General features: G+C 43.7%; 1 protein-coding gene across 1 annotated transcript in view; it reads right to left on the bottom strand.

Moving 5' to 3' along the window:
- Gng12 (G protein subunit gamma 12) overlaps window positions 1-16,808 on the bottom strand; it is a 102,377-nt gene that overhangs the window by 48,524 nt on the left and 37,045 nt on the right. Inside the window, exon 3 of the mRNA XM_005360622.2 lies at window positions 10,714-10,767. The gene's annotated coding sequence lies outside the window, so the exon portion shown is untranslated. The remainder of the gene's footprint in view (window positions 1-10,713; window positions 10,768-16,808) is intronic.

Raw genomic sequence — 16,808 nt, forward strand, 5'->3', positions numbered from 1 at the left:
GGAAGGTGCTTGGTGACGGGGTGAAGGTGGAAGATGACTCAGAAAGCAGTTCCCCACTGGGTGGTTCTTCTTTTATAAAATGTTCAGGTAACCCCACTGAAAATCTAGATTTAGCTGCACACACGGGGCCAAGGCCTGTTGGGTATGAGGCAGGGCTGAGTCCTGGCATGCTGGTGACCGCCCACACAGCACAGCAGAGGGAAGAGGAAAGGCCTGGAGGCCTGACACTTGGCCCCGCTGCACTTGAACTCAGATGCAGTTTCTGTAGGCTCTGAATTTTACATTGAGAGTCTTCTTTAAATAAAGAATATAAAATTAAAGCATGTTGATGCATACCTGCAATCAGAGGACCTGGAAGGCAGGGGTTGAGGATCATTACAAGTTTGAGGACAGTCTGGTCTACAGAGCAGACACCAAAAATAAACAGTCAAGGAGTACAAAATTGTCAGGTCACATGACCTGAGATTAGACCCATAAACCAGTTAGCTCATGGTAGAGCCTACTGGTTGAGGAATATGCAGACCAGGGATTCCCATAGGCCTCGTGTTTCTCTAAGGCCATTCAGAGTACACCGAGGAGCTTGGAAAGTCCCACAGGCTCAAGTATAAGGTGGATACTCATTACACATTTGCTAACCAACCATTTAAAGCAGGAGATCACCACTGACCCATTCACCGCTTCCCTGCCTAGCCACATTTCACCTTCCATATAAAGGAGGATTATTGCTCAAAAGGCGTTGTCAAGACCAGCCCAGGCGTGGTTTTCTTGCTCATCTGATTATTCATTCACCAAAAGTGCACAGGCATGTGTAAGAAAACACAAACTACAAAATTAGCTCAGCCCCAAATAATGCCGCCCTCACTCCACACATTCCCTGTACCTGACACAGCACTGGCACTCGGTCAGGAGGACAGAGGATGATGGTGCTGGAGCTCCATCTGCTTTGGACTGGCCTGGAGACAGGCTGCGTGAGTGAGTGCCTGCTGTGTGAACAGGCACCTTTGTGCTTGGCCCATCTCTGCTCTGATCTGTCTCTCGTCTCTCATACCTGCCTGCCCAGCCATCAGTCCTGGTGAGTAGGCATCATCCCATAGTTCCAGGCCCTGCTTCCCCCCCTTTTCCTCCCAAGGGAAGCCACAGTCCCTACTCATCTTGCTTTAGTTGGCACCTGTTCTTTTATTGAAAGAAAGTAAGAAAACATCTCAACTTAGAGCAGTCAGCTACATATAGCTGCAAATATATATTTTCCTAATCTTGGTAAATTATATAAATAATTCTCCTAATATGGTAGCAAAATCAACTTCTCAAATTTTATTTTTTTATTTTATTTTTTATTTTTGGTTTTTTCGAGACAGGGTTTCTCTGTGGTTTTGGAGCCTGTCCTGGAACTAGCTCTTGTAGACCAGGCTGGTCTCGAACTCACAGAGATCCTCCTGCCTCTGCCTCCCGAGTGCTGGGATTAAAGGCGTGCGCCACCACCGCCCGGCAACTTCTCAAATTTTAAAAGTAAAATGAGGTCTAAAAAACAAAACAAAACCAGAAAGCTGTTTAATTAGGTCAGTGCAGCTGCTTTTTTATATGTACTACCAGCTTCTCAACTACCAAATCTTTCTCAAACAAAACAGACAGCAGCTTCTTAGACATAAAAGCATCTCACAGAGAACAGAGCACTCTCCAAATGCTTGTCTCTACAATGGAGATGATAACCGTGATGGGAACACAATGGCCATCACAACTGGAATGCCCTGGTGTGCCATGACTGTCCCAATCATGGAACAGTTTTATTTAATCCTTTCCATGACACCGGACACTACTGTCCCATGTAAACCTCACCTAGGAGGGGAAGCCTTACAATCTCAGCACTTTCTACTCATGCTTTAAATGACTAGCAAACTTCACAAAACAGATGTTCTTAAAAATAACATTTATTCCTGTGACAGTGCACAGCATATCGTGGTGCCTGGGTGGAGGTCAAAGGAAAATGTTCAGGAACCTGTTTCTGCCTTTGATGTGGATTCTGGTGATAGAAATTAAGTTATCAATTTTGGCCTTAATCCACTGAGCCATGAATCTAGCCTAAGACAGGTTTTGTTTGTTTGATTTTTCTTTTTTTTCTAAACTACATACATAATTTACACTACTCTCAAATTCCTGTTTGATTTAAAGAAACAATCTGGTGAAGTGGGCTACTTTAAAAATGACTTTAAAGGTTTTCAAAATTGACTTACTAGCCACATGCCAATAATACTACAAACTGCTTGCTGAACACTGGTTACCGACTATAGAGATGGCGACTATACTGAGCTCAGAAGGGCAGCGCTTCTTTTAGTGGAGAGATTGTATTTTATGCCCTTATCTCACTGACAGATGAAGCAACTGACTCAACAAGGACAAGTCACTGTTCATGTGTCTCAGTAACCAAAGACAACAGAAATTCACGACCTCTTAGTCTGGTATCCCCTTCCCTGCTTCAAAGGTACATTGTGTGATGGTTTGGATGAGAGCAGATCCCGAAGACCATATATTCAAATTCCTGGTCTCCATTTGATGGCAGTTTGGGGAGGATTGGGAAGTGCAGCCTTCTTGGAGGACATGTGCCACAGGGGCAGGCTCTGAGGCTCTGAAAGGCAGCATTAAGTTGGCACTCACTGTCTCCCGCTGAGGGCTGGAGCTCCCCGAGGCTGCCCCAGTCTCCGGCTGCCTGCTACCTCTTCTCTGCCATCACAGACTGTTAACACTCTGGACTGTACACCCGAAATCAACTCTTCTTTCAATAAGCTGCATGGGTCATGGTGCTTTAACACAGCATTAGAAAAGTAAAGAGAGCATGGATAAACTGTTGTGGGAATTGTGTCTACAATAAACAGCCTGTTTCAGCTAAGAGTTGTGATTTTTCACGTCTGTACCCAGGTCTTCAAATAGTCATGTGGAAACCACCACAGGCTTTCAGGCTAAGAGAAGAAGGGAAGCAGTCCAGGAGGACTTCAGTTCTTCTTTCTGGGCTCCTGACTCCCAGATTCAGCTCAGCTGACTCCTGACTCCCAGAATCAGCTTGGGGGGATCTTTGGGAAGGATGTGGAGAACTATATCCCGTGTCACCTTTGTCAACAGCCAGTGAATACAACATGATTTACACATAGAATGTCATACTGTTCAGCCTTATGGAAGGAATTCATTCACAATGCATTTAATAGAGTGTTAGACCACTGTGCCCTAAGTGACTCCAACTTTAGCTGACCTGAAAACCTCAGTGACATATGTCACTTACTGGACTGAGCTGCTCCCTTCCTTGTAGGAGGGGGCACTAAACTGTGTTCCCAGTTCTGAGGAGAATCCAGCAGCAGGGTCACAGACTCAAGGCTGAGTTCCCAGTGCTTCAGCTAGAGGACAGAGAAACTGCAGCTCACTCAAGAACAGTATGTGGAGAGATGAAGGAGACCCCTGGGAAAAGGAAAGAGAACAGGGGAAAGTAATCTGGGGTGAGTATGAACAGAGCATAATTGTGTATGAAAGACACAATGAACGCCACTACTTTGTAAGCTGATGATAAAGAGAGGGAGAGCTATTTCTGCAGCGACAAAAGGATCTCCTTTCCAGTGAAGAGGTGGAATATTCCACAAGGCTTGATTCTGTGGAACAGATAAGCGCTGCACGGAGCTCTCATCAAAACACCCTCATGATTTGCAGCAAATCACATCTCTGATCAAGGGTGCTGAGCATGAGAAATGGTGACAGCCTTTTCAACAGGAACATTAGCTCACTGCAGGGTAGGTCAAGCATATGAGGGCAGTGGCACCCACCCAGGGCATCTGTCAAAAGCTTCTATGTGGTCACTGAGAACACGGTGTCTGACCCTTACCTCGGAACCCTCCTGCACAAATAAGGCAACACACACACACACACACACACACACACACACACACACACAAACACACACACACACACACACACCCCTTGCTCCTGACTCTTATACCTGGAAAGGCAGAATGGAGCAAAAGGCCCCTTTTAGGCTTCCAGAGTGGGGTTTCCTGCCCTGGATCAGGAGCTGAGTTAATATAACAAGACACGATAGTGGAAGTTTCCACTGAGGCATCAAGATGCGACAGATAAGAAATTCCAAGGGAAGGGGCAGACAGACCATAACATGGAAATTTCTAAGAAGTCAATCTAGCCAGTTCTAGGGGCCATAACAAGGGCATAAACAGAACAGGGCAGTGGAAAAGACAATACTGTTGGAGGAAGAGTCCTTAAAAATGTTCCAGTTTCTACCACCCCAAAGCGGTGTGGACAAGGTTGGTCTTTTGATTCAAGTTCAGAGAAGCAGGTTTTAAAGGCAGCTTCAGCCAGAATCCCAGGATGAGGGTGTAACATCTACCCAAATGTGAGTGGGGTTGTTCAAAATGTCAGAGTAAATGGCTTTGTCCCCTGCTCAACACAAATCAGGGAACACAAAGAACTTGAGCACTAGAGGGCAGCCTGGATGTCCCCTACAGCAGATGAATGAAGGGACTGGGAAGCAGAAGCTGTGGAGGAGGATGCTGCAGGATCCTGGGAGGTACAGAGAGGTTCCCTGGGGAGTCCTGGACAAAGTCACATAAGAAATCAATAAAGAGATCACCTTTCTCCATCAGCCTGCTGTAGTATGGCTTCTTTTCCCCCACCAGGCATAACATGTTCAGCTCATGCATGCCATCTTGGAGTAGACTATTCGTGGGAAGGTACCAAGAACCACTAATCAACAAAGCAAAACAGTGGTAGCTGGGCCCATGCTACTGGTAATACAGCTCCTGACTGTGCCGTAGTAGAATCAGGAGGTCACAAGATCAACAAAGCAAAACAGTGGTAGCTGGGCCCATGCTACTGGTAATACAGCTCCTGACTGTGCCGTAGTAGAATCAGGAGGTCACAAGATCCTCTTTCCGGTTTCCCACATTCCTACCAAGGATCTTGAGAGATGCTGGAGTATACAGGAAGTGGAAGGTTGTCTGAAAGAGGGGCTCTGGGAAGCGGTTATTTATGATGAGGTGGGAATTTTCGCTGACGCAGCTGTTTGGGCTCACCTGCTGTCAAGGTTCTGCTCTGCACTGTGTACCCACACTGTGTGAAAGGGTTTTCAGATGGACTTTGCTGTATTATTAGGCAGCGTTCACTCTATTTTGAGGACAGAAGATGACTCTTACTTGAGTGTGCACAAGAGTAGCACTATGTGGCCAACAGCACCTACTGATAACCAACTTACTCCTGGGAGTAGAGGGGGTACCACCTATATAAATCTACCAGAGTAAATGGAGACTACAGGCATCCATGAGCATGCTAAAATCCTATCGGGAGGAAAAAAAAAACAAGCCCAAACACTTAACAGACACACAAGACAGACCAAACTCCCCAACCTGGACAACATAGATGGATACTTAGCAGTGTTAGTAACAATAACCCCAGTGACTTGTTAGCTGACACCTGATGCGTGCATCAAGGCCCACAGGCAGCGACTCCAGACAGTCGATTCAGCTTGACTTGGGCCCCACTTCCATCACAACCGTCTTCCACTGCCACCTGCTCATGATCCTGTCAGGCTGGCCTTGGTCCTTTACAGTGGTAGCTTCTGACACTCAAACTGCTGCTGCTGCAGCTTCTCTGTGCTTTGGTTATTTTATCAACAGATGCTTGTGTATTCCTATCAGTTTCCAAAGCTCCTTACACTCCCTGCCTCTTTAATCTTCTGTAGTCACTCTATAACCTACAAATTTGCATATGCAGGGAGATATTTACCGTGTGATATGTAGTGGTGTGTGATCTGAGAATTAGTATTAGTAGTAATTAGGACTGGAATTAAAGATTCAGTTTGCCTCATTGACACCAACATACCCTGTGAATGTATTATTATTCAAGAAATCCTGTCACTGTAGAAAGACACAAATGTGTTGTCTGTTTCTGACACAGGACGTTCAGGATAAACATGCCCTGAAAGCAGTACCTCCCTTGTGTTCTGTAAATAAGCCCAATAAACTCACTAATTTGCCAACTTGGATTCTGATGGAATTATATTTCGTTTGTTGTTCCCAGGAAAAGTTAATACAACACAGTCCTTATGTTCAGGCCAACTGTGACAATACTGTGTTCTTCTTCCTATGGCACCCAGAGAGACCATAAGCCATGCATGTAGAAGAGCAGGTGGCCTTTCCTAGAGAGTACTAAAATTTTCTAAATGAATGAGTACATGTCTCTATTTATGTGCGTGCGTGCATGCATGTGTGCGCAAATATGTGTCAGGGGTGAGGTATGAACCTCACTGAGCCCCTTTAACAATTCCATAAGGCAGGCATGGACAATCTGACCAATAAGGAAACTGGCTCAGAGGCAAGTAGCTTGCCCAGAATCACACACGAAAGCAAGCAGAGTACTCAGATCATACACCAGACCAAGTCTGAGAGCTAAGCCTAAACTGTTTTATTCTCTCAGCTGAGCAGGTTTGTGTAGAATGTATGTCTAGAGCAGACTGTGAAAGCAATGGACCACACGATTTTAGCCGTGTCTTCCAACATTGGGATTCTGATCCTATCACCTGTGGGTGGGAAGGTGGAGAAGGGGCCTACAGGAGCAAACAAGGAAGAGAGAAAAGAATCAGTGTCCTATGCCTCTGGAGTGGCAGCAGGATGTACTGGGACAGATTTAAGGTTCCCAGAATTAGTCATGTGCATAAGAATGCAGTTCAGATAATGAACGTAAAGTATTTAGTGGAACCCGGCATTAGGTAAATGGCAGTCATGACTGTCAAAACTTTGTAAAGCTGGAAAATCTCAATATATAATTTAAGGCAGAATGCTCAGCCACTGACATCATCATCTGTTCCACAAGCAGTCATGTTTCCAATGGACACTAAACTTTGATAGGTGAGCCAACAGCAGAGACTAATGCCAAAGACTAAACTAGCCAAACCTAAAAGTTAAGTCAAACAATGGTTTATCAGCTGGGCCCAATGCGAGAGTAATGGAACACACCCTCACGCATAGAAGCTGGCAGTCATTACAGAAGGTCTGCAGAGCCACTGAAGCTCAACCACTGCCTCCGGGTACCAACTACTCTATGGTTCCTTGGGATGCAACATGACATCCAAGCCCCTAGTGAGGCCACCCATCTTGTCTTTGCCTGTGCTTACTGCTGGTAGCCAAGATCAGGACACCAAACTTGAAGCTAGCAGCAGTGCCACCAAGGCTACAGCTAAAATTTTTAACTTTTTGAGTTTGATTCCAAATTAGTAAGTTTCTAAATCAGACCAGTGCTTAGAGATTTTTGTCTGCCTGGTATCTTCATTCCCTGTCGGGAAAAACTCATATAAAAATTCCCTCATCGGGAACCCACTCCATTTGGTATTGGTAGATTTGCCTTTGGTCATGGGACACATGAACAGTGTGTTCAAAGAGATACTGCTTGAGGTCTACTCCCCACTTTTAATCATGCCAATTCCAATAGGCCACCCAGAGAAGGCCAGTCAAAATACCAAGGTACTACTATTAGAACTAAGGCCGAAAAGTTACTCTTGTTAAGCTCAGCTGCGGGAACGGTGCTGGTGCTGGTGGCTATGCCTGCCACCATGATACAGCTATGGAGCATGATACCTGGATGAGGATGAAGCTGATGGAGGTAAGGTGGCAGGAGAACAGGAGAGAGAGCATGTACGGTTGGATTCACGCTCTGGGAGTTCCTCGGCACAGCTGTGCCGAAAGCTCACACAGGACAAACATGCCAGTCACAGAAGTCAGTGACCTGTGTAAGTTGGAGTTCTGCTGATTACGAGAAGAGTAACTGTAACCGATAAACCTTATTGAAGGGAAAATAAAGTCCCAAAGTAAATTTCCTTCCATGAGTAGATCAGTCCCTGTGGAATTAGGGGCCCCTTTCTGATACTAATCCTGACTGAAGTAAAATCACTTCTCTGAAAGAAATTCTTACAGAATGTCTAGCTGTCAATGATCAATAACTTTAACATCACACCTTTGCCAGAGATAGGTACATCGATGCAGTATTTTGAAGGATATAAAAGAAAATGCGCAAAAAACTCACCAATACAAAGAAAAAAATTAAAAATGGTCCACGTGAGAGCAGGAGGTGGTGTCCACACCTACAACTGCACTCTGGCATGTGTGGGCTGAAGCAGTATTTCTGAGTCCCAGTTCAGCTAGGGTTACACAGTGGGAGCCTGTCTCAAGAGAAAGATGGCTCTGCACATAGCTGGGAATGTTCCAGGCAACGTGTGTGGAAGCAGACAGCACAGTGCCTGGCACACAGGTACCACCCAGTGAACAGCAGACCCTCCCTACCTTCTACCGCTGACCCTGTTAGGAAACCATTCACTCCTGCCATTTCTACCCACTTCCCACTGTCTGTCTCTCTACGACTACTCTGTAGGTGACGTCCCTCTTCAACTACTGAGTAGTCAGAGGTCCATAAGCAGCTAATGTCCTTCAGTTCTACTTTACGGTCTACACAGCGTTTTTACACACAATCCTTATTTTTTTTATTTTTTCCCCATTTCCAGTAAGCTTTGAGTTAAGCAGCACCCCCACTTTCCAGAGAGGGTGACTGCAGCTCAGAGAGGTGGCTTTTGTAAGGGAACTGCCAGAACTGCGCCGAAGCCCAAGCTTCACCCAAGTGTCTCGTTCTCACACTGACCAGCGGCTGCCAGTTGGGAAGCGTCACTTGTGGTCTTCCCCAGCCTGATGGATGAAAGCAACATGAACCTAGTGTGACTCCGATAACCTGGGAGGCAGGGTGGTGTGAACGAGCGCTTGGCTGGGCTGTTTTCTGGTTAATTAAGCATCTGTTGTACTTTCTGCTTGCGCTGTTAGACTACACGGAAGACATATGGAAATTCCTGCTTCCTGGTTAACTAAGCATCTGTTGTATTTTCTGCTTGTGCTGTTGGACTACATGGAAGACATATGGAAATTACTGCTTTCAAAAAACTAACAAAGCACCAGAAAGGGTAGAGTAGGCAGGGTAAAGAAAAGAGGGCACTACTTGGCTTGGGAGGGGGTTGGAGCGGGTGAGATCACACAGATGGCTAAAATAAGGCAGGATTCAACTGACCCTTAAAAAATAAAGCAAACCAAAACCAAAACCATACACCCACAACAACAACACAACACAAGGAAAATAAAGGCTCTTAAGGTAGAAAAGGGGGAAGCAGAATGAAACAAGATACCTTAAGTGATGGTGAACAGATTAGCCTAACAAAGTTAAAAGGCATAGGGGCTAGGGAAATGGCTCAGTAGATAAAATGCTTGCTGTGCAAACCTGATGACCTCTATTCAGTCTTCAGCAACCATGTCAAACGCCACTGCAGCAGCATGTGCTTGTATTCCCAATGCTGGAGATGCAGGGATAGTCAGGCACCTGGGCTAGCTGACCAGCGAGGCTACCCTAACTGTCCACCTACAAGTCCCAGTGAGGAAAACAAACAAACAAACAAAAAACCAAAACACAAGGGTCAACGGCGCCTGAGGACTCACACCCATGGTTGACCTCTGGCTTGGACACAGAAACCACACACAAAGAAAAAAAGATTAGTAAGAAGTGAGCAAGAGAGGATGGGCTTAGGTCATGGGAATATAGAAACCAGAGAGAGATGCCTGGGCCGGTGTGATGGGGAGGGGAAGAAATGTTTTGTGCTCAGAGCAGGGACATCCTGAAGGACAGCTAATGTGGCACCGATCCACGGTTCAGGCATTATAAACACTTCAGCCAATACCCACGTGACTGCCAGAAACAAAGCCCCATTCACCTGGACTTTACTCATGAATAAATAGTCTCAGTTCGAACCGAACCGGAAGAGTCATATAACTGAGCTGAGCCCCAAACACGCCCCAACCCCCACACAGAACTTGCAGATACATAAACAACTGCTATTTGAGGAGTAAATTTGGGGCGGCTTATTATAGAGCAAATGCTAACACCACAAACAGAATACAGCTGCAAGACCAGGAAGTGATACCAGATTAGTCCTCAGACGTTCACTTAAGAGAATTATTTCTACCACTGAGGTACTGTCAGTACAACAGTCAGGCACACTAGGGTTAGAGGGGAAAGAACTAAGATGACCTGGGGCTGGAGAGACGGCTTCATGGTTAAGAGCACTGGCTGCTCTTGCAAAGGTCTGAGGACCCAGCTCAGTCCCAACGCTCAGATGGTGGCTCACAACCATCAGCAACTACAGTTCCAGAAGACACAATGCCGTCTTCTGGCCTCTGCAGCTGCCCTCATGTGCACTTACCTCCCCTTAGACACACATGCACACATACAATGAAAAACTATAAAAAGATATTAAAGAGATACAGCCCAGTGTGTGCGGCTGTGCACCCACTTTCACGACAATATACTTCAAGGCAAATTCCTCAGCCAAGGAACAGCTTGTTGTTTACGATACTATACGAAACAAGAACATCAGCACGGTCCTGGAAACGGTTTCATTATACAGAGGTTTTTATTTTAATAGCTAGCATCTGGCATGCAGTCACAGATCTACTTCTTGCCTCAATTCTCAGCCAAAAACAAAAAAAAAAAAACTTTTTTAAAGCATGGAAAATACATAAATCATTTAGAGAAAAAAATGAAAACAAATATTTAGCCATGTTTAGGGATGCATTTGACTTAAAGTGTGTCTAGCATTTCAAAAGGTACTTCACACAGTCACTTTGTGAATCAATGAGACCTTACCAACAAGGCTTTGTGTAGTCCAATGTCTCCAGGTTTTAAAGGGGGGTGGTGAATCTGAAAGAGAATTAAACAGACATTCCAGCAGTGAATCATATGTGCAAATGATATGCTTTTATCCCAAGTGACTGTAATGCTAAGTATTTATTCTTCCAGTTAAAGATTAATGGAGCTTGTTCCTGGCTCCTACTAGAGGAGGGAGTGATTTTTTTGCCTACATACTTCAACTTCTTGAATAGAAGGCATTCCCTCCTCTGCTTCAGAGTGGCTGGAGGCCGAGGCCAGCATAACTATAAATGGTAGTGTTTTCATCCAAACTCTCCAAGTGAGCAGAAGCCTCCTCAGTTGTCACTCCTGCCCTGGTCCCACAACCCACTTATGCTAGGATTAACACACTTGACGGACACTAGAAGGGATGTGCCAGGCTTCTAATGAACATTAAATAACAAAATTTTGCTTTACTGATAATGGCAAGCCCCAGGAGAAAAATAATACAAGCTACATGAAAAGTAAAAAGAAATGGACAGAAGTTTTTACAGAAGGTTTAAATGATTAAAAATACTATTGCAACATAAAGTCCACATAAAAATTAAATACTTTACATTTCTTCAGTTAAGTAAACTTTATTTTGTATATTTGAAGTTATAGATGACATCATTTGACAATTATATAAACAGAAAAAATGGTCCCCACAGCAGCGCTGATTAACCTGTTACCCCATAGTTACTTCGTAATAAGAACAGCTCAAATCATTCCTACAAATTACTCATCTGAGTCTGTGTTTACAGCTCCTACTTCCTCACCTTACATCTGCTTCTTTGCGCCCTTCGGCTTGCAGCTGTTCAATCCTCCCCTACTCTATTTTCAAAATTAAATCGTCAAGATCCAGTGCCTCTAAACTCAGAAAAGGTACAACGTGAGTCCATGAGAGCCAGTGGCTGCACACAGAACACAACAGATTGAGAGAGATATTCTTGGCTTTCAGTGAAACCCAGGCAAATCTACTGAGATTGAATGTGTGTGTGTGAGTGTGTGTGTGTATAATGTATGGATGTATGCGTGCAAATGCATGCATATATGTGTATTATGCAAAGGAATGCACTCCTATGCATACATGTGTTGAGATTAGCGGTTGATGTGAGATGTCTTTCTCTATTATTCTCTATTCATTAATTATTTTCTGTATATGAATGTTTTTACTATGTTTCGATATGTGCACCACTGCCTCCTCTTCAGGAGCAGCAAATGCTCTTTAACCTCTGGGCCACTTCTCCAGCCTCTTCACCATACTTTTTGAAATAAGCTCTCTTACCAAATCTTAAGCTGACCCTTTCAGCTAGACTGTCTGGCCAGCGAGCCCCTGGGATCTGCTTATCTCTGCCCTACAAAACTAGGGTAACAGACTATACTAAGTTTTTATGTGGTGCTGGCAACTGGAATTCAGGTCCTCAAGCTTATGCAGCCAAGACTTTTATCCAGGGACATTTCTCCAGCTGCCAAAATAGAGCCAGCAGCCACTATTTCCTTCTAGAAATAATCCACCACTACCTCATTTTAGTAGAAATCGGTTGCAGCAAATATTACAGAGCAACATTCAGGGGCCTACAGGACCTGCCCTTGCTCATTTTACCTCAACTAATCCTCAAGGTGACTTTACGTGGTAAGAATGTCATGGGGCACTGAAGCTTACCCAAGGCTTGAAGAGGGTGGCAGGGTCTGCCTCCAGAGTCCATGCTTGTAGCAAGTCACTCTCAATTAAATCCGAACATCTCAAAATAAAATATACCTTTCATTTTTAATAACAACCACCAACTATCAAAATCAGTTCTCATGCTAAAATAACAGCAATGGCAAATGGGAGTTACTTTATGCTTGAAAATTAAAAACAATTTGAAACATGAAAACCACAAGCAGGCCTGGAATCAAGTAGAGTGCAATGAGTTTGGCATTTGTTTTGGTGAGGGGGGAGGAGGAAGAGGAGGAGGAGAGAGGAAGTGAGGGAGGGAATGGAGGAGATCATATGAGATCTACAGAACACTTTGTCTCTGTCATCAGTCTCAAGGTCCATCACTTCCATCCTTCTCCAAGAAATCACAACTATGTATCTATGCAGCTGTTTTACCAATAGCAGAGAGTTAAGGCAGAAAAAAAAAATACATCTTTTATTAATGCATGGGCAGAAATCACATGCAGTGAAGAATCTTAGATCCACAGGATGAATCGGCTAGCTCACCCATGACACTGCAGAACCTGCAGGCTAAGGCTGTACCAGAGTCACACACTGGGCCCCAAATCTGCAAGAAGACTCACCCAACCTCCCACTTGTCTCCCATTCCCCATGGGCATGCTATACTTGTCACATAGACCTCCCTGCCAACAAACCCAGCACTAACTGTGGTTACCACCACAGTAGCATTTGCTCAATTCAGCTGATCTGAGCACAGGAAACAGCACATAGAGTAAGAGCTGATCTTTTGGGAGCCAGGTACCAATGCACCACAAGATTCTTTAATACTGTTAGTAATTCTAAGTCACCCTTTATCGTCCCATTTAGCAGGTAGTAAACAAGCATAAATAAGCCTAATGTCACAGGGCTTGTAGGTAATGGCATCAGGTGGTAAAGTCAGACAATCTGCTCCCAGATTGTAGTAAGAAGGACAAAGTTTGTTCTCAGGATTAGGGACATCATTTAAGGGTTGATTATAATTGGTATAAAGTTGGCAGTTGGGAGCAAAATTTTGTAGACTCAGGGATCTCTTTGAAAAAAAAGGGAGGGAATTGGATAGGATAATAGATTAGTGTGAACTTACACTAATAATAGTAAGTAACTGAGTGAATGCTTCTGAGCTATTATTTATAGGCAATTTACATTAGTATAGATTCTTGTATATTGATACAAACTTAAATTATATTGAATATGTTCCTATTTTCATCCACCATATTTGTATACCTACGCAAAGTTATTTTGTCATATTGTATGCATGCATGCTTCTACCTCTGCTTAAAACATTTTTGTATATTGATACAATTTTAGGATATATTTATCATATTGCAATATACATTTCTACCTCTAATCTAGATATTTATACATTCCTTACATTTTGAGATCATTGTCCTCATTTGTTGCACAGTTGTTTACTGTATAATCTTTTTAATATGAAGTCTTAGTCTTTAAGTTATATAGGTATTAAGAATTATAGATCAGTAGTCATCTATATCTGTCATAGTTACACTTAGACTAATCAGGTTCTTTAGATACAAAGAGATTGTATTCTGCATAGATAGGTAATCTTCAACCACTTCAAAGAACTGTACAATATGGCATTTAAATAATGTAGGGCTCTGTTGATATGAGACACAATTGCTCTTGACAGCACTAATCTATTCCCTAGAGAATTGTTGAACACCAAAGACACTCCACTTGGAGCCTGTTTTCTTCTTGGCGAAACTGGCCTTTGGGCAAGGAACTGCCCATGTCTCAACCACTGACAAGGTACATGGTATCAGGAAATGGATAAGCAAGACACAAGGAAAAAGACTGACTGTCAAATCTTGCCAAGACAGGGTAAGACAGTTTTGAAAATTTTCCTGCTTCTGGAAATGATCTGTCAGTTACACTAGGCCTTAGCCAAAGTTGGTTGTTTCAACATAGCAAATGAGACTTTGGGTGACTGCCCAAGTAGCCAGTTGTCTCTGTCATTTGTTGTACATTTTTGGAAGTTGATTGATTGCACTTCCTTCTTACTCAAGTAATATTATTTCCCTTCTTGGATCTTCGATGGGGTTGAAGACTAGATAGTTGTAGTTACTTTCCTCTCATGACTTGGCTAAGTTATTTACTATACAAGACTTAAACTCATTAGGATAGGATAATTATTGAAACGTTTATCACATGTTTCTTGCTTGATATATTTGTTCTTATTGTATATAATTTTGTATTATGTTTAGAACTCTCTTGTTTAAACAAAAAGGGGAGGTGCTGTAGGAATTCCTATAGCCAGTAGCCTTTAAGTTACCCACCCACTTGGGCATGGCCTCTTTTTCGGCTGCGGGATTCAGTTGCTGTTCTCCATTCCAGCAGAAGATATTAATTTGTGAGTCTATCCCCTAAATAAATAACCCTCGGTTAGTCTCAATTCTGAGCTAGTGTGGGATTTCTTTTAAGCGTCCATTGTCACCAGAGCCTGCCTGCGCTCTAACAGCCTCGCTGTAACTCCACCCACGAGGTTCCATGGCCCACCTCTCACCATCCTTACACCTATTGCCACAGGGAGCTCTTAGGTTTTAGATGGTGATGTGGTGGTCTCCCTAAAGACTTTTATAGAATCCTAGAAGGTTAAGAACCACCTTTATACCACAATTTTGTGTCTCCAAGACCATCATAAGAACTTTCAGTATATGGGCTGGAGAGATGGCTCAGAGGTTAAGAACACTGACTGCTCTTCCAGAGGTCCTGAGTTCAATTCCCAGCAACCACATGGTGGCTCACAGCCATCTATAATGAGATCTGGTGCCCTCTTCTGGCATGTAAGCATACATGGAAGGAATGTTGTATACATAATAAATAAAAGTTCAAAATACAGCACTGCAGGGAAGGGACACAGGAACACATTAAAAGTATACAGAGTGACTGGAGAGCTACCTTAACAAAGCATACTTTACTTTTATCTTTTTATTCCAGCCATTACCTCCTAGGCCTAGTCAGTACATGAGGGAACATAACAACTAGAGTGTCAATGACTCAAGCATATCTCTAAGAGATCCACTGGTTTGATTCTACTTTGCATATGGTGCATGTGTGTATGCATGTGTCTAGGCCAAAGAGCAGCTTGGTGCTGTGCCTCAGGCACTGTCTACCTATTTTTGAGACAGTCCCTCTCTAACCTAGAACTCTGAATGAGGTTACCCACCAGGGCCTTGCTGTACTCTCTGTGCAGCACTTGGATTACTGTGTGTTACTATAGCCAACTTTTGTACATGCATGCTTGTGGTTGACTTCAGTCCTCACTTTATAGACTGAACTATCTCCCTGGCCCTACATATGGGTCTTCCGTGGAAAGTATGCCTAAATAGCATACAACGGTTTTAGCTGGAGAAAAGAGACCCAAAATGAAAAGTCTCCTTGCTTGCTAGGAAATGGCCCAGAGTTCTACAGCATCTTTCTAAACTCCTCCTGGATAATTACAGAAAGCAACTTTGTATAAGACATGGTCCTTCCTCTTCAGGATCAGAGACATGCAAAGACCCCCAGGAGAAGGAGCTTCTTCTAGCTTATTCCAAAGACCGCATCAGTGCATCATTCAAAGACAAACACAGTTAGCTGTGATGCCATTCGAGGAAGGGACACTATGCACTCCCTGCTCATGTATATGAGTATCAGTGGCATCTGGTACTCGGGACCAAATCATGCATCTCTATTTTGATTTCTGCTATCACAACACTTTACTGGCAGGTATACAAAGCAAATACTGTGCTGGGCCTAGCTGGAGGCACCAGGGATGCAGCAGAGAATAAGGGAAGTGGTTCTGATGAGATAAATGCTGTTTCCGACCTAAGGCCTGTAGAGGGTAATAATATACAGACAAAATAAGAAGTCAGTTTCAAGCAAGGGTGGCTATAAACACATTTGACAAGAGCAGAGAATGTCATGTACTGAAGAGGTCAACTTTATCCTCTCTGAGGAGTGGATGGGGGGTGGGGTAGGTGGAAGGTGGGGGGAGTGGGAGGAGAGAAAGAAAAGAGAACTGGGATTGGAAGGTAAAATGAGAAAAGATTGTTTTAAAAAAATACAAATTACAAAAAGAAATGTCAGCAAACATAGCAAGTCTACCAAAATGATTATCATCCTAACCCAGGCTTTTACAAAGTTAATAGTTTAAATAATTTAGACAGAATCTAGATTTTGCTCTATTTTATTTGTTTAGGGGCAGGGTCTCACTATGTAGCTCTGGCTAGTCTAGAACTGGCAGCGAACTTTGTTGAATTAAGAGCGGCAGAGCTGCGTCCCCGGCACCCGGCTGCCCCCACGGCTAGCTTTACCCGAAATAATTACACGGAAACTGTATTCTTTTAAACACTGCCTGGCCCCAATAGTTCCA

Source organism: Microtus ochrogaster, linkage group LG3 (genome assembly GCF_000317375.1).
Source record: "Microtus ochrogaster isolate Prairie Vole_2 linkage group LG3, MicOch1.0, whole genome shotgun sequence".
Taxonomy (NCBI): domain Eukaryota; kingdom Metazoa; phylum Chordata; class Mammalia; order Rodentia; family Cricetidae; genus Microtus; species Microtus ochrogaster.